The sequence below is a fragment of the Dromaius novaehollandiae genome, chromosome 7 (genome assembly GCF_036370855.1).
Source record: "Dromaius novaehollandiae isolate bDroNov1 chromosome 7, bDroNov1.hap1, whole genome shotgun sequence".
NCBI lineage: Eukaryota > Metazoa > Chordata > Aves > Casuariiformes > Dromaiidae > Dromaius > Dromaius novaehollandiae.
The window spans coordinates 3,025,045-3,039,118 of NC_088104.1; the positions used below are offsets into that span (position 1 = coordinate 3,025,045).

The 14,074-nt window shown below is 41.2% G+C and overlaps 1 long non-coding RNA gene across 4 annotated transcripts in view; it reads right to left on the reverse strand.

The window, feature by feature from the left end:
- LOC112981731 (uncharacterized) overlaps positions 1-14,035 on the reverse strand; it is a 58,750-nt gene extending 44,715 nt beyond the window's left edge. For all 4 annotated transcript variants that reach the window (XR_010389886.1, XR_010389885.1, XR_003258797.2 and 1 more), the window contains exons 1-2: positions 13,810-14,035; positions 13,266-13,375 (exon numbers count right to left, since the gene is read on the reverse strand). This is a non-coding gene — a long non-coding RNA (uncharacterized LOC112981731). The remainder of the gene's footprint in view (positions 1-13,265; positions 13,376-13,809) is intronic.
- Between the last annotated feature and the right edge of the window lie 39 nt (positions 14,036-14,074).

The following is a 14,074-nucleotide window of genomic DNA, read 5'->3' on the forward strand; positions in this document are numbered from 1 at the left end:
AGAGTGAACATGGGAATTATTTGGACAGGCTTAGCAGGTTCACAGTATCCAGATGGAATACACAACTCTTCCAAGAATCTGAATACCATCTTTTTTTGAGCAAATTAATATGGGCCATGAGCCAAACAGTGTCAACAGGAGTATTCGCATAAGGAAAGTGGACACATTGCGGCCCTTTATCCTAATATACCATGGTAGTATTTCCCATTGCTCTTGGTTTTGGAGGTACAGCAAACTGGAAAAGTAAGCTATCAGCCTGCTATTTGACAGCAAGATCCTGAGATTCCCATGGTTTTGACAAGAAATATATACTCCATTGATGGCAAAGAATGAGGAATTTCATATTCTCCTTTGACTCTTATATGAACACTTGGAAATAGAAACATATGCGCCAAGAAACCCCCAAAGTATTAATGAAAACCGGATGCTACTTCTTGTTACTTTTTAAATTTGATATATAACAGGAACACTGAAAAATGTGCAAAGGAATGTTCTTTTCCCCTCCATTCAACAACAACAAACTTTTCTCTAGTAGTTTGCAACACCATCTCTGCTCCATAAAAATACAATAAAAATCACAGTGAAAACCATTAGAAGAGACTGACAGAGTAAAATAGGAACAAAGTATAAAACTGAAATCATCAAGGGTAAGCTCTTAACTCTCCCCTTCCTAATCTTCCCAATGATCTTCTCTACTGCTCTGTTTTATTACCTCTCAGAAGGGTTTTAGCTTTAATATATATTGGAATTACTGGGGAAAGGAAACATCTTAAACATTTAGGCATCCTAACTCTTTCAAGAGAGGTTTCTTAACCTTTAATCCTCATTCCTTTACCCGCAGGCCATGCAATATGAAAGGCAAAAGGTCAATAATGTAGACAAAGGCAATAGGCTGAATCTAACCCACACTTCTTTTATCTGTCCTATCTGCAGTCGGCTCACAAAACACATCGCTGACGGTTCTCCAGTCTTTGAATTATAAGACCCATTTTGAATATCCCATGCAAGATTCTGAGCTACTGCCGATCTCTGTAACTCTACAAAGAATTTGAAATAGTGGATTCAAATAATACTGAAAATTCAAATAAAACTGAATTTAATTTACTGGAACCTACTGCAGAAGTTGTTTTTCTCCTACATGGGTTCAAAACAATTATGAAAACATTATGAATTTGAGGTTGGCCATAGGTTGAATAACATGGTTATTCATAGGTTGAATAACAGGTTTTATGAATAACATAACCTATAACATAACCCCGGGCGAGATCCTTACACTGAAGGACAGTTTTATGATGAAAATTAGTTCAGGTCTATAGATTTCATTGGAGACGCATAGCATTCAACCACACTGAAAATCTGGCCCTTCCTTTTCAACACCTCCTGGGACACTTTTTCCAGATAACCCTAGCTCAGGCACATGCCAGCTTCCTCACACACAAATATGCTTGGATGCAAACAATTAGCATTGCTCTTGATTTACAGAGCAGTGCAGAGCCAGGCAGAGCTCTGTGGTGCAAGGCTGGTGCCTGTCCCTGGTGCAGGGCACGCAGCCCACCAGGACATGAGCGGCTTTGCCAGCTCACAGATGTGAGCTGTGAGCAGCAGTGCTGCAGTGAGAAAGAAGGCAAATCTCCCAGGGCACCCTCTGCCAAATCCGGCCAAAACAAGCACTGCTGCAAAACAAAACTCCTTACCCCCTGCAGAGAGGCAATGAACAGTGCTCAGAGTTACATCTGCCCCTCTCTGCTTCTCATTCACAGCAGAAGGACATTTATTACTGGTACAGGCCGATGTGCTCAGATCCGTATTCTGGAAATTATTTAAACTAGTTGACATCTATACACAGTCAAACTGAAGAGAAGGACATACCTGATCAGCTATAAGGGAGGGTCAGTAGTGGTACTGACAGCAGACTGCACAGAGACAAATCCTCCCGCCAAGAGCTTAGTTTGCAAACTAGATCCTTGGCCAGCATAAATCGCTCCTGCTCCCTACCTGCACTTTAGAGGCTTCCTGAGGGTGGTTAGTCTATCTGTCATGAGCTCTGCTGTGCAGCCTCTATCCCCAGAGCTGTTGACCAGGTTCATTACGGGCAAAAATCTGCCACAAATGCAACAACGGACATGGGATCTTTGCTGATGTCTGCAATGGCCCCCTGTCACAACTGTGCACTGAAACATTTCATCTGCATTTTTAGATATTTCCTCTCATGCATTTTCTACAGTAAACATCAGCAGCAAAATCAATTCCAGACCCTTGAAGGCTGAGCAGCTTGATAGAAATGCTTAGCACTTCCATGATAAATATTCAAGAGCAGCTCCAGGGAACAGACCTTTCATTTCCTTTACCCTCTCGCTAACGGAATGACAGTTCTGGCCACTCAGTACTGCCCTGCACAAGCTATGGAGACTTCCTGTACATCATCGGGAAGACCATAGGGACAGGCAAACTCCAAAGGAGTCTGCCAGGTGATAATGTGCTACAAAAGAGATGTGCATGGAGAAGTCTCCATGACTTTTCAAAATACATTCATTTTTTTCCCCTGAGTTCTCTAATGTCAGTCACTTGTGCCCATAATTATAAGAAATTTCATTTTATCCACAACTTATTTCACTCCCGAAAGGCTTTCAAAGGAATAACAAAGTCATGTGAAATAGGTGCATGCCATACATTCCAGTGACAGAGAACAGCATAATCAAATAGCTCCATGTCATTTGCCATAAGCCTCTTCCTGGTGAAAAAACACTGTACATGAATGCAACAGAAAGGGGCAAAATTTTATAAGCCCTTTCCAAAAGGCAGATTAGATTCAGCCCTTCTGCTGGTTTTCCACTGTATCCACACCAAGCTGATTTACCCATTTAAATATGTTGCCTCAAAGGAGTTTTCTGTCAAATTAATTCATTCTAAAACGTATTTATTTGGGGCAGAAAGGATGGGCTAACACTGGCAAGGTGGAGAACAGGAGTGGGAGCACAAGTCTCCATCTCCTTTTTCTCAAGCTATACATTGTTATATAGGTTGATCAGAACAGGCTGTGAGTAGCTGAGCTGGGTTTGCTCCCAGGGGACGCGACAGATTGGTTTCAGCATCATGAAACTATGATCTTACTATGGGAGTTCTTTGTCTGTCTGTGAAGAACCCAATAATGAGCTCATAGCTCGTATAGTTTATCACCATAGTTGGTGATGAACAACTTCGGAACTGTTCTACGCAGATGAATAAAGATGCAAGTTTGAATATTCAAATATACATAGATATGTTTGATGATGCCTTTTGTTAGACAACCCAGTCACTGATTTATATGCTCTGTCAAAATGAGGTTAAAGATAGCAATTTGCTGTTCAAGAATATGGTATGCATGTTGATGTGTCTCTAGTTCACATAGTTCATCTATAAGTTTTGAACAAATATTCACTCAACTGCAGCTGCATTCAAATGATATTTCAGCCACAGATTCTACACCTACACTAGCAAAAGCTGTGGCCGTCCAAGTTGTGTATTTATGTCTTCAGCCTATTTGTGAAGCAATTGGAGATGCAATTAAAGGTTCAACAGGGAATCACTAATATGTGCTAGGAATGATTACTTCCAGAGTAACCTTGCAATTTTGTCCCTGCTAGACTCATTTCTTCTGATCAGTATTTCTCCAAGAGGAAAATAAGATCAACTGAACACTTATGCCATCGATTTTCTTTTTTTGGTAGCTTTAAATATGCTGACAAATAAAAATACAACAAGATCTGTATTAAGAAAGCTTTAAGATGTTCTTTGCAGGTTTAAATTTCAAATGCAGCACATGAATCCATAACATTTTAAGGTTTTCATCATATAAACATGGCATTTTCAGTTAACTTTAGTCTTCCTTTGATCTCATTTTTTCTTATCGTAACTTTTAAAAAGGATGTCTGATTTTCTCTTCTGAAGTTCATGCAAGGAAGTGAAGGGTCTAAATTTTAGGTTACCTTTAAAAAGGAAGAGGTTGACACATGCAAAATGCAGTTTTCAGGCATTTGTTCTAGTCATTACAACAAGAAAAAAGGAATCTGTCAGCAGCCAATTAGTAGGTGTTTGTTATTCCTAAACTGGTAAAAGAGAATGTTAGACCTACCAAGAACATGTTATGAAAATTATACAATTTCTTTTTCTTTCTAAAGCATAAATAGATGTTGTGTCATGGAACTAGGCCAAAAATACCATAGCAAAATAGCAAAGTAGGAATGAGAGTTTAGTGACAGAAATATGTAATAGCTACCAAGCAGATTTGTCAGCAGAAGTATGTTGCTCTTAACAAAAAGGTGCTCTCCAAGTTAGCAGGTTTAGCTCCAGATACATTACAAGGCAGAATGTACTAAAGCAGTCCTGTAATTAGCATTATTATTCATTTCATTGTTTCTACCCAACACTGTTCTATAGTGCCAATTTCACCCTCTCAGTATGAGACTGAAACTGTGGAGCCTGGGCACGTGCAGATTCTGTCTCACTCACCCACACTATGAAATATTTCGAGAATTACTAGTATGCAACATACCTTAATGTCTGTATTTTATTCTGATTTTCACTGAAATCATTGAAAGATCTTCTATTGACTTTAATAGGCTCTGAATCTAGGCAACAAAACTACAGGTGAAACTTTCTATGAACCTTTTACAGATCAGTCCCTGAAATTCTGGACACTTCTTATCTTCCTCTCTGCAAAACTCAGTCATGGATATGCTCACACAACAGCTATTGCATGGCATAACACAAAGCGTGCTTCATAGTGACTGATTTCCTCAAGCTTCCAGCCAGGAGGTTTGGTTAAGCTCAGTAAATTTTTATAGAAAGGGCCTCCAACTGTCCTGTCTTGTGTGTCAAAAGAGGTAGTTTATCACAGCATTCATCATATTTCCCATCTCCTCAAAGTGGGAAGTTTTGTGGTACCTGATTTTACCTACTGCCAGATGCTGGGCTTTTTCATTCACTGCCAGACAGGAATAGAGTGTAATAACTCATAAGCAATACACAATATCATAAACCTTTTTGTGAGACATACTTCATAACCATGAGGGTTAAAAAGGATGAACCCACATATTTAAAAAACAATAAATGAGGAATCTCGTGCGGTAAGTAGTCCATCACTGATGGCACTGTGTTTAAGCATGAATTTTGACTTCTCCAATTTTCTGAGAGAATACTTTCCAGATAGAGAAATAAAGATTTACCAAAATAGAAGTGTCCAGTGAAAACACTGATTTTGATACAATTCTGATGGGAAGCTGTCTCATTACCTGCCAGTTCACCACCTAGCACATCTGGCTCACAAACCCCAAGCAAAGAGCCTGGAGCTTTGAAGACCACACCCTAGAGCAGATACGTGGCTGAGGACCCAGGAGCTGGGACACAGACTGCTTCCAGCCTGCTCAGACCTCTGTATTTCCCACCATGAGAAAGAGGGGAAGAGCTCCACCCCCTCCTCCTCCTTTCAGATCTCTCCATCCAAGAAGGGCACTCCTGGGACAAGTGGACTTTGGTTGAGCAGAATGGCAGTGCATCCAAGGAGTCCTGATCTGAAATACTCCCTTTTCAAGTTCTAGTTCAGTATGGAACAAATTCAGGTTACACAAAAGCTACTTCTGGCATCCATCTTTGGTGCTATTCTGAGTACTGGAAGCTTAATACCTAAATTTCCTGTTCGGCCTCCACAAAGAGGCAGATTCAGAGGGGTAGCAGCATCCCTCGGTTGTAAATGTAATTACCTCCCAAAACATCAACCCTGAGAACATCCCCCAGTTCCGCTTTGCAGGCATCCCAGCCATGTTGCATGCAGTAGTGTCCTAGAGGTGCCTGTGGCTGCAGAACATGACACTTGGAGGAAAAGGGAGCAGAGAGGTTTGAAGCCAGGAGCAGCATGAGCACTATACCAGGAACCTCATGCTGCCATCCTGAGCCACCTCATATAAAAATGTCTGTTTAATCCCTACCAAGCAAATTATAAAGCTTTCAGAGTTCAACTCCCCCTCTTCAACTGAGCATTAAAAGCAACAATAAGAACTGAGATGAATTAATGTCTACCTTACACCCTCAAATCCATTTTAACAGGCAGAAGGAATCCAAACTGAGCCCCTGCAAAACCACAGGCAGGCAATAACCCTGCCTGATCCTTTCTGCTGATATCATTGATTTAAAGATAGCACCTGGAAGACTATCCATATCCTTAGCTAGAATTTTTCTAACAGTTAATTATCCTCAGTACAAAGAATGTCTCTCTACTGCTGTTCTGGATTTTTCTAGAGACACTCTGACACAGTGGATTTTATGATATGTCTTTGTCTTAGACTACAAAGTCCTTTACATTTGAATAACCATACATCAGGTTTGCTATTCGAAGGAGATCTCCATATTTGGAAACTACATATCCCAGGTTAATATGGTTGATACATTTCTCCCCTTAGGTAAAAAAGTATGCTGATAGTTTACAGATCCAGGGGAAGGCACGCTGAGAGATCTCCAGCAAAGCTCCCTCACCTCCAGCAGAGTTAGATCCCAGTCTGTTGTCCCAGGAAATGTTCGCTTCTGCCTTCTGTTCATTTTGGAGGCGCATTCTAACAGGCAGGAGAGCTGAATGAGATACAGACCAATGTCCCACAAATAAAGGAGGAAATCCCTTTGAAATTCATGGAAATAAATCTTGGGAGGTCTTTCCAAAAAGAAAACATAATGTGATAAGACTTATCTTGTTCATTTGCACCACTTAACAAAACCCCTATTTTCCCAGTGGCAGTGAATAAATCTACTTGCAGCCTAGTATCTGGAAATGCCAGAAGAAAAAAAGCTTGTTCATATAAACACACACAATTCCAGGGGAAGTTTGCTCTTCCTATAGCCAGAGGATGTTTACATTTCTAGAAAAAGAGTATGTTAAAACCTTTTTTCCCTTCTATTTCATCACCATTTCACTAGCACTTAGGCATAGACATTCCTCATTTCAAACACAAGGTTTAGCAGGTCAAGCAAAGGCAGAGCAGCAGTTGTATATTCAAGAAAAAGACTAATGTGGAGAATTAAATGAATAAACAAGGCCAATTAGAGCTTAAAGTTTAGAAGTTCCCCAATCGGGGCAGTGGCACACACACAGGCAAAGCAACAGGACACCCAAAGTCTGTCAGTTCAAAAATCACTAGTACAGGGCTGAGCTCTGTGAGTCAGATTCCTGGCGCTTCTAAGTATCGGGGGGGCCACAGGCTGAGACCCTTCTCCCTCTTCCTTTGCTTAGTAAGCACATTTGGGCTACAGGGAATGTGGCTGGCCTGCAATGAGATCCAGATGTTCTTTAGTTTATGCAGTGATTTGCTGTGAACAGGTTTTACAGACCAAAAATCAATGTCAATGATCCTAATTTCAGTTTAACCAAGCCCTAATGAAGTTAAATGGATGCTGTTAGGTAAATTGTGAACACCAGCACTAATCACCATTGCACAGAAATGGAGATATCGCAAAAAATGTTTTAAAATTTCTTATGTAAACATAGTTGAAATAAAGCATATCTCATTGTTTTTATAACCACTTAACAAGTCCCTGCAATACTAAGCTAAACAGCTACAAGCCAAAACACACCTCTCACACAGTCAGGTACAATTCCACTGTCTTCAGAAGAACTACATCTGATTATCTGTAAGGTGAATTTGGCCTTTTGCAGATGATACAAGCAACAAAGACCCACAACAACAATGAAACCCTGCCTTTGGAAAAAACAGGTGAGAGCTGCACCTCTAATGCTCACTAAAAAAATCACAAAAGCCTCTATTTGGACAGGCTTAAAAAAAATTACTTTTCAGATAGCAAATAAAAATGAAGCCAAAGAGTTTTTGTTTAAGGTCTCATTCCTGCAAAAAGTGAAAAGAACAGCAAAGCACCCTTGGGCCTGGGCTTATGTAGCAGTCTACACATTTTGGAAAACAGCACATTTCTCAGCAGAAAAGCAAGCTTCCCCTCATACTGAGCAAGACAGATCCATCATTCATGATCCACATAAACAAGATTAGGACAGTGGTGCCATGGAGCTGAGAAGATACTGAAGCAGACCACATCAACCTGAATGAGTACAGATGCTGGCTAACACTCAGAAAAGGGGTGTTTTCCAGTCATAAACACACTCACCTTTATATGGTCCACTTCCGTCCCCAGCTCCTTATCCCCAGGGTGCTCAGTTCAATACCAGCTTCCCATTTGCCAGTAGCAAGAGCTGAGTCCCTTCACTGGCACTGGATGAGATGCCATCCAAACCAGACAGTGACTTGCAACACTGCATTGAGTGGTACTAATTACAGATAATTAGAGATGGCCAGAAAAAAGCAAGGTGTAACACTCAACTAGATGTTTTCTCTGCCTGAACTGCTCAGCTGGTAAATCATTAAGACTATTTCTGACCTGTTTTCAAGTGTCAGGAAGGGGTGTGGGTGTGTTTAGAAGAATCCATGGATTTTCATGAAAACAGAAGCACCTGACCACAGGAAAAGCTGCATTTCCATATGGTAGCTCAGGAAGAGGAATGCTACAAGATGAGAAACTCACAGACTAATTCAGGTGGAAGAAACCTTTGGAGATCTCTGGTCCAGCCTCCTGCTCCAAGCAGAGCCAATTCAAAATCAGACGAGGTGCTCAGGGCCTCATCCCACTGAGTTCTGAATATCTCCAAGGATGGAGTTTCCACAGCTTCTCTAGACCCTTCTTCCAGTGTTTGACAACCCTTATGGTGAAAACTGTTTTCCTAATATCTGACCAGAATTTCCCTTGTTCCAACTTGTGCCTCTTGCTTTTGTGCTTCCACTGTGCACCTCCAAGGAGAGTCTGGGTCCTTCCTCTCTGCTCCCTCCTAGCAGGTAGTTGCAGATAGCTATAAGATCTCCCCTTGGCCTTCGCTGCTCCCAGATGACCAGACCCAGCCCTCTCAGCTTCTCCTTGCACTCCCTGTGCTCCAGCCCCCAGCCAGGCTGGTGGCCCCCACTGCACTCACGCCAGCACGTCAATGCATCTTGCACTGGGGAGCCCAAAACTGGACAGAGCACTCCAGGTGTGCTCTCACGAGTGCCAGAGAGAGGGGAAGGATCGCTCCCCTTGACCTGCTGCCCACCCTCTTACTGATACAGCCCAGCACGTGGCTGCCTTCTGAGCAAGGGCTCACTGCTGACTCCCATTCCACTTGTCCACCGGCACTCCCAGGTCCCTTGCAGCAGAGCTGCTCCCCAACCGATCAGCCCCAGCCTGGCCTGTGGCAGGGGGTTACTCCAGCCTGGGGCAGGACTCGGTATTTGCTTTGGCTGAATTTTGGGAGGTTTCTGACAGCTCATTTCCCCAACCTGCCAAGGTGCCTGTGACTAACAGCTTGCCCCACAGCCTATCAGCTGCTCCCCACAATTTGGTATCACCTGCAAAGTTGCTGTAAGTACAATCCATCCTGTATCTATATCACTGATGAAGATGCTAAACAGCACTGGTGCCAGGATTGACCTTTGAGGAACACCAGTGGTAACCAGCCACCAGTTGTACTCCGTATTGCTGATGACAGCTCTTTGAGCCTGGCAGTCCAGCCAATTTTCCACCCACATTGTGTAATAAAGTACAGGTCAGCTGAAAGGCATCTGGAGAGAGCTGGGGTGGATACAAGAGTACAGGAAATGAAGAGCAGGGTAGGAAACAGCTGAAAATTTACACTTTACTTGTCTTAGACACCAAAATTGTTTTTCAGAAGCATCTCTGGCTCCTTGGCTTGCAGACTAACGAAATCCTGTAACTTTGGAGATGATGAAGGAAAACAGTAATTAGGGTTTAGAGTTAGTTTTCAGACAGAGGGGAGTGGTGACTGGGAAAGTTCACTTTTATGTCCCTGTCACTTTGATGTTGCTGCCCCTGCTCAGACTCCTTCTCATACCGCATCCAGCACAAACTGCAGAGAGGAAGCCACTGTCACTACAGGGTGACTGACAAGAAAAGAGACCATCTTAGTAACGTAAGAGGAAAACGCAGCTTTTGAACTTCACATTTTACTGTTAAAATCACTACAGGTTACTGGATAGAGACCGAGTTCCTTCTATTTTTATGTTGTGCCCCCGTGGCCTACTGCAGCAATATCATGTGCAGTCCCAAATTCTGCAACAATACAGACCCAGACTTGGCTGGTGCAAGATGACCTTTCTGCAGAGAGTCCACATATAACGAAACACAGGCTCATCAGGAATGTTTCTGCACCTCACCAGTGCTCTGACATAGTCTTACTTTCAAAAAAATCAGTTAACTGAACCTATATGTATTTTTTTAAAAAGATTTTAAAGTGATGAATTACATATCATCTTGTATGCATTCCTTTTTCTCTCTCCAACCAAGGAAAGTACTCTCTGAGGGAAGAATTTAATCAAAGCCAGCTGCTAATTACTTTCCTGACACCAGGGGAGAAGAATGTTGGCATCAGAAAGATCTGGAAGATTTTCATGATTAATATTTGATAAATCTGTAATTGGATCGTTTGATTTTGCAGTCTCTTTTGAATAGAGGTAGTAACTTTGTTGAAATTAATGTTTATGAATTCAGGCCATAAACTTCAGGGGATGATAACTCATTGATTGATTTAAATATCTTGAAGTGCTAACCCTGGAGTGAAGATAAATTGGGATTGCCTAAGGACAAGTTAATATAGACTGAATGTAATCTAGAGTGCATTCCTATTAGAGGAAAATAAATTACATTCTGTAAAGAGTTAAAGTTGCATTTCTCTAGCCTTTTTTGCTGAAGTTCAGAGATGCAACATGAATATTTAATTTAGAAGCAAATGAGAACTAGGTATACTAACATGGAATTAATACAGTAGTTAAAAGTAACATGTGATAGTGAGCAAATGGTCTAATTAAAAAAATCTGAAAATGAAAATACCAACATTATAAATATCTACTATATGTTATTGTTTAGAATTAAATATAAGAATTTTCTCTTGCACCTAATAAAATAAATCAGACATTCTATTAAATTCAATAGGAACACTGTGGGACTGAATATTATTGCTATGAACAACAAAACTGAACAATTTCATGTTCTCATTCTTAGCTATTGAATTACAAATTTAAACCTTTAGAGTTGGTTTATGCTAACAACCCAGCAGCAAAGAAAAAAAAATCATCCAGAAATATGTTTTATAACTGAAGTAAACTGAAGGCTACATGCACATTCACTGAGGAATCTGAACAACCAATATTTTATTTTGAAGGCATGAGATTAAAGTTGCCTTTCCTTAACCAGCATCAACTGCTCTGAACAGGCAGCAAAGAAATAGCAAAAAATAATGAGAAAGAAGTATCTTAATCCCTCTACCACAGAAGGAAACATCAATACAGCTCTTTAGATTAGCTTTAAAGAAGATTTAGTTTGGAGCACCTCTCCTTTGGCATTTTTAATTCAGTGTTTAGACAGTTGCATTAGTATGCACAGCACTTTTCACATATACAAGTAGGAAGGTTTTTGCCTCAAAGACCTCATAATCTAAATTAAATCACAGTATTGAGAAAAGGCAGAAAAAGCTATCCGAAAACAAAATACGAAGTCTTTAGCCACCTACAAAGATTTCTCCCTTCACCTTTCCATTGCTGCCAAATAGATTGGTATTGTAAAACAAGCTGAATGATAGATTATGAGAAGGTTTACCTATGCTAGGCAAACAAAAAGGAGAAAACTTGAAGACAAAAACAAGGAGGTTGTTCAGTACAGTGCCTGTGGAAGGTATTTCAGAATCAGGACAGGCCAAAAGAAGCTCTCAGAATTAGAAATTTAATAGTTTTATTAGAAAAACTGGAAAGATGTAGCACATGAGAAGTCATGGAGCTGGTACATATGGCACGACAGAGAAGGTGAAGTGTTTGAATGGGATGTAGAAAAAGTAAGCACAAAGATGAAAAAGAAGGAGCTAAAAAGATTCTTATTAGAAATACGCTTCAGACCAGAGAGGACAAATGCACCATATTGCAGGTGGCAGATTAAAAAAAAGGATGAAAACCTGAACAGAGATTATGCAACTGTGAAGATATGAAAGATTTCAGAAATATTAAAGGAAAAGCAGTAGAATTCTTTGAAAGAAGCGCACACAGATGGGACATTGGAATCTGTATTCTAATTGAGCCTGACTGACATAAAATACATACTTGATATATATTCTGTAGATGGGAGATCAGTAGAATATATATAGCCAATAGTAACCACAAGCTATCATTGTAGCTCCCTTTTTCTTGGGGCAAAAAGGACCCACCCATAAACACAGCTCAGAGCACCTTCAACCACAGACTGTGAGTACCAGGGATTAAAGCTATCATTCCTTCTCTTTGCCATGGGGCACCGGAGAGCGACTCCTCCTGTAGCAGGACTTCCAGTGGACTTGTAGTGCCAGGCCCGTCAGTCAGAACACAGAGACAAATGTGTTCAACGTGTACATACATATTTGCATTAATAACTTCTGCAGTTAATTGATTTTATGTAACAGCAAGTAAATAAATTAACAAAACTTTACAAACACAGCCCATGGAATTACCTTAGCGCAAATCTAGCTCAGAATGGAAAAGCTGATTTTAAAAGTTTGCTTCCCAAGCCAAGCCCACTCCAGACCCCAATAAGCAGAACCAGGGAGGAAAAGTGGATTACCAAACAAAGGGAAAGAAGAAAGCCTTTAGTCCAAAGAAGAAGGGTTATGTTCTATTCTGTAAAGCAGTTATTTGAAGAAATTACATACCATACTTTGAAGACTATTTCCATTAGCAGAAATAGCATTTATGCTCCTAGTTCTCATTAACTTCTAAGGAAAGCTCCACATCCAGTGGCCTTCTCAGTCTCTGAAAGTCTCCTCCTTTATTCTCTTCAATAATAATGCCTACTTTTATTCATTTTCTGCTTTGGTCTATTTCTGAATCCTAGAAATGTGGTAACTAAGGGTTTTAGTTTATGTATGTGTGTGTATATGTACACACACACAAACACACATTTCATGTTAAGTTACTGACATCTGGTGCTTCTAAAGAGTACTGCACCGCTCAATAATAAACACGGGTAAATGTAAGCTAATACTTTTGTACCCAAATCCCAAGCAACTCCAACAACAATCTTCATATGTTGCAGTGATGAGCACCCTTAGCTCTACCAAGAAAATAAGCTCTGACTGAAACATAAGTGTCCTTTAAATACAAAAACAGGAATTGCACTGAGGTAGTTTATTATGCCTGTCTGCATAACAATTACAAAAAAGAAAGACTTACCATATTAAAGAGGGAAGCCTCCTTACTTGGAGCAAGTACATTTGGGCACACAGGCCGCGCTGCGGGAGTCCCCATCTGACACGGAAGGCCTGCTTACCCTCAGATGTGAGCTGGGAAACGAGAGATTTCCAGGGAACCAGTTCAGAAAAACTAAACTCTCACAGTAACAGATAAAGCTACTTGTATTTACTGACTTAAACTAGTAAAACAATGCAGATGGGGCTTGGAGAATACACATACAACTGAAATGGAATTTATTAAGATTTGGGAGAGTCACAATTAGAATAACAACTAACAAACTTGAAAAGAGAATATAACTTTGACTCAAAACTCAGCTTTATTTTAAATACTACAAAACCAGGCAACTAACTAGAAAATATACCTTCCCTAAAAAGTTTGAGGGACTGAGTTTCAAACATTTTGGGGCACACGAGAAGTTCAACACCAGACAAAGAGCCTAAGAGCAGTAACCGTTCCTCACTACTGACACAAAAGGACGCTATCTAGCTCAGCTATACAAATATTATTACCAAGTCATTACTACCAAATTATCTTAATGGTCTCCGAGGTGACAAGCACATTACTGGCAGCGCAGCGCTTCCCGCTGCAAGCGCCCCACCCGCTCTGAGGCGCCGCTCCCGCGCGCGCCGCCTTCCAACGGCTTTAACGGTCGCGGGCCCCCGCCGCCGCCCCGCCCCCTCGCGCAGCGCCGGCAGGCTCGCGCCCGGCGGGCCCCCGCCCCGCAGCGGAGGCTCTCCCCCGCCCTCGCTCTCAGCCCCAAGCAATCAATCGCCGGTTGGCGGCGATGG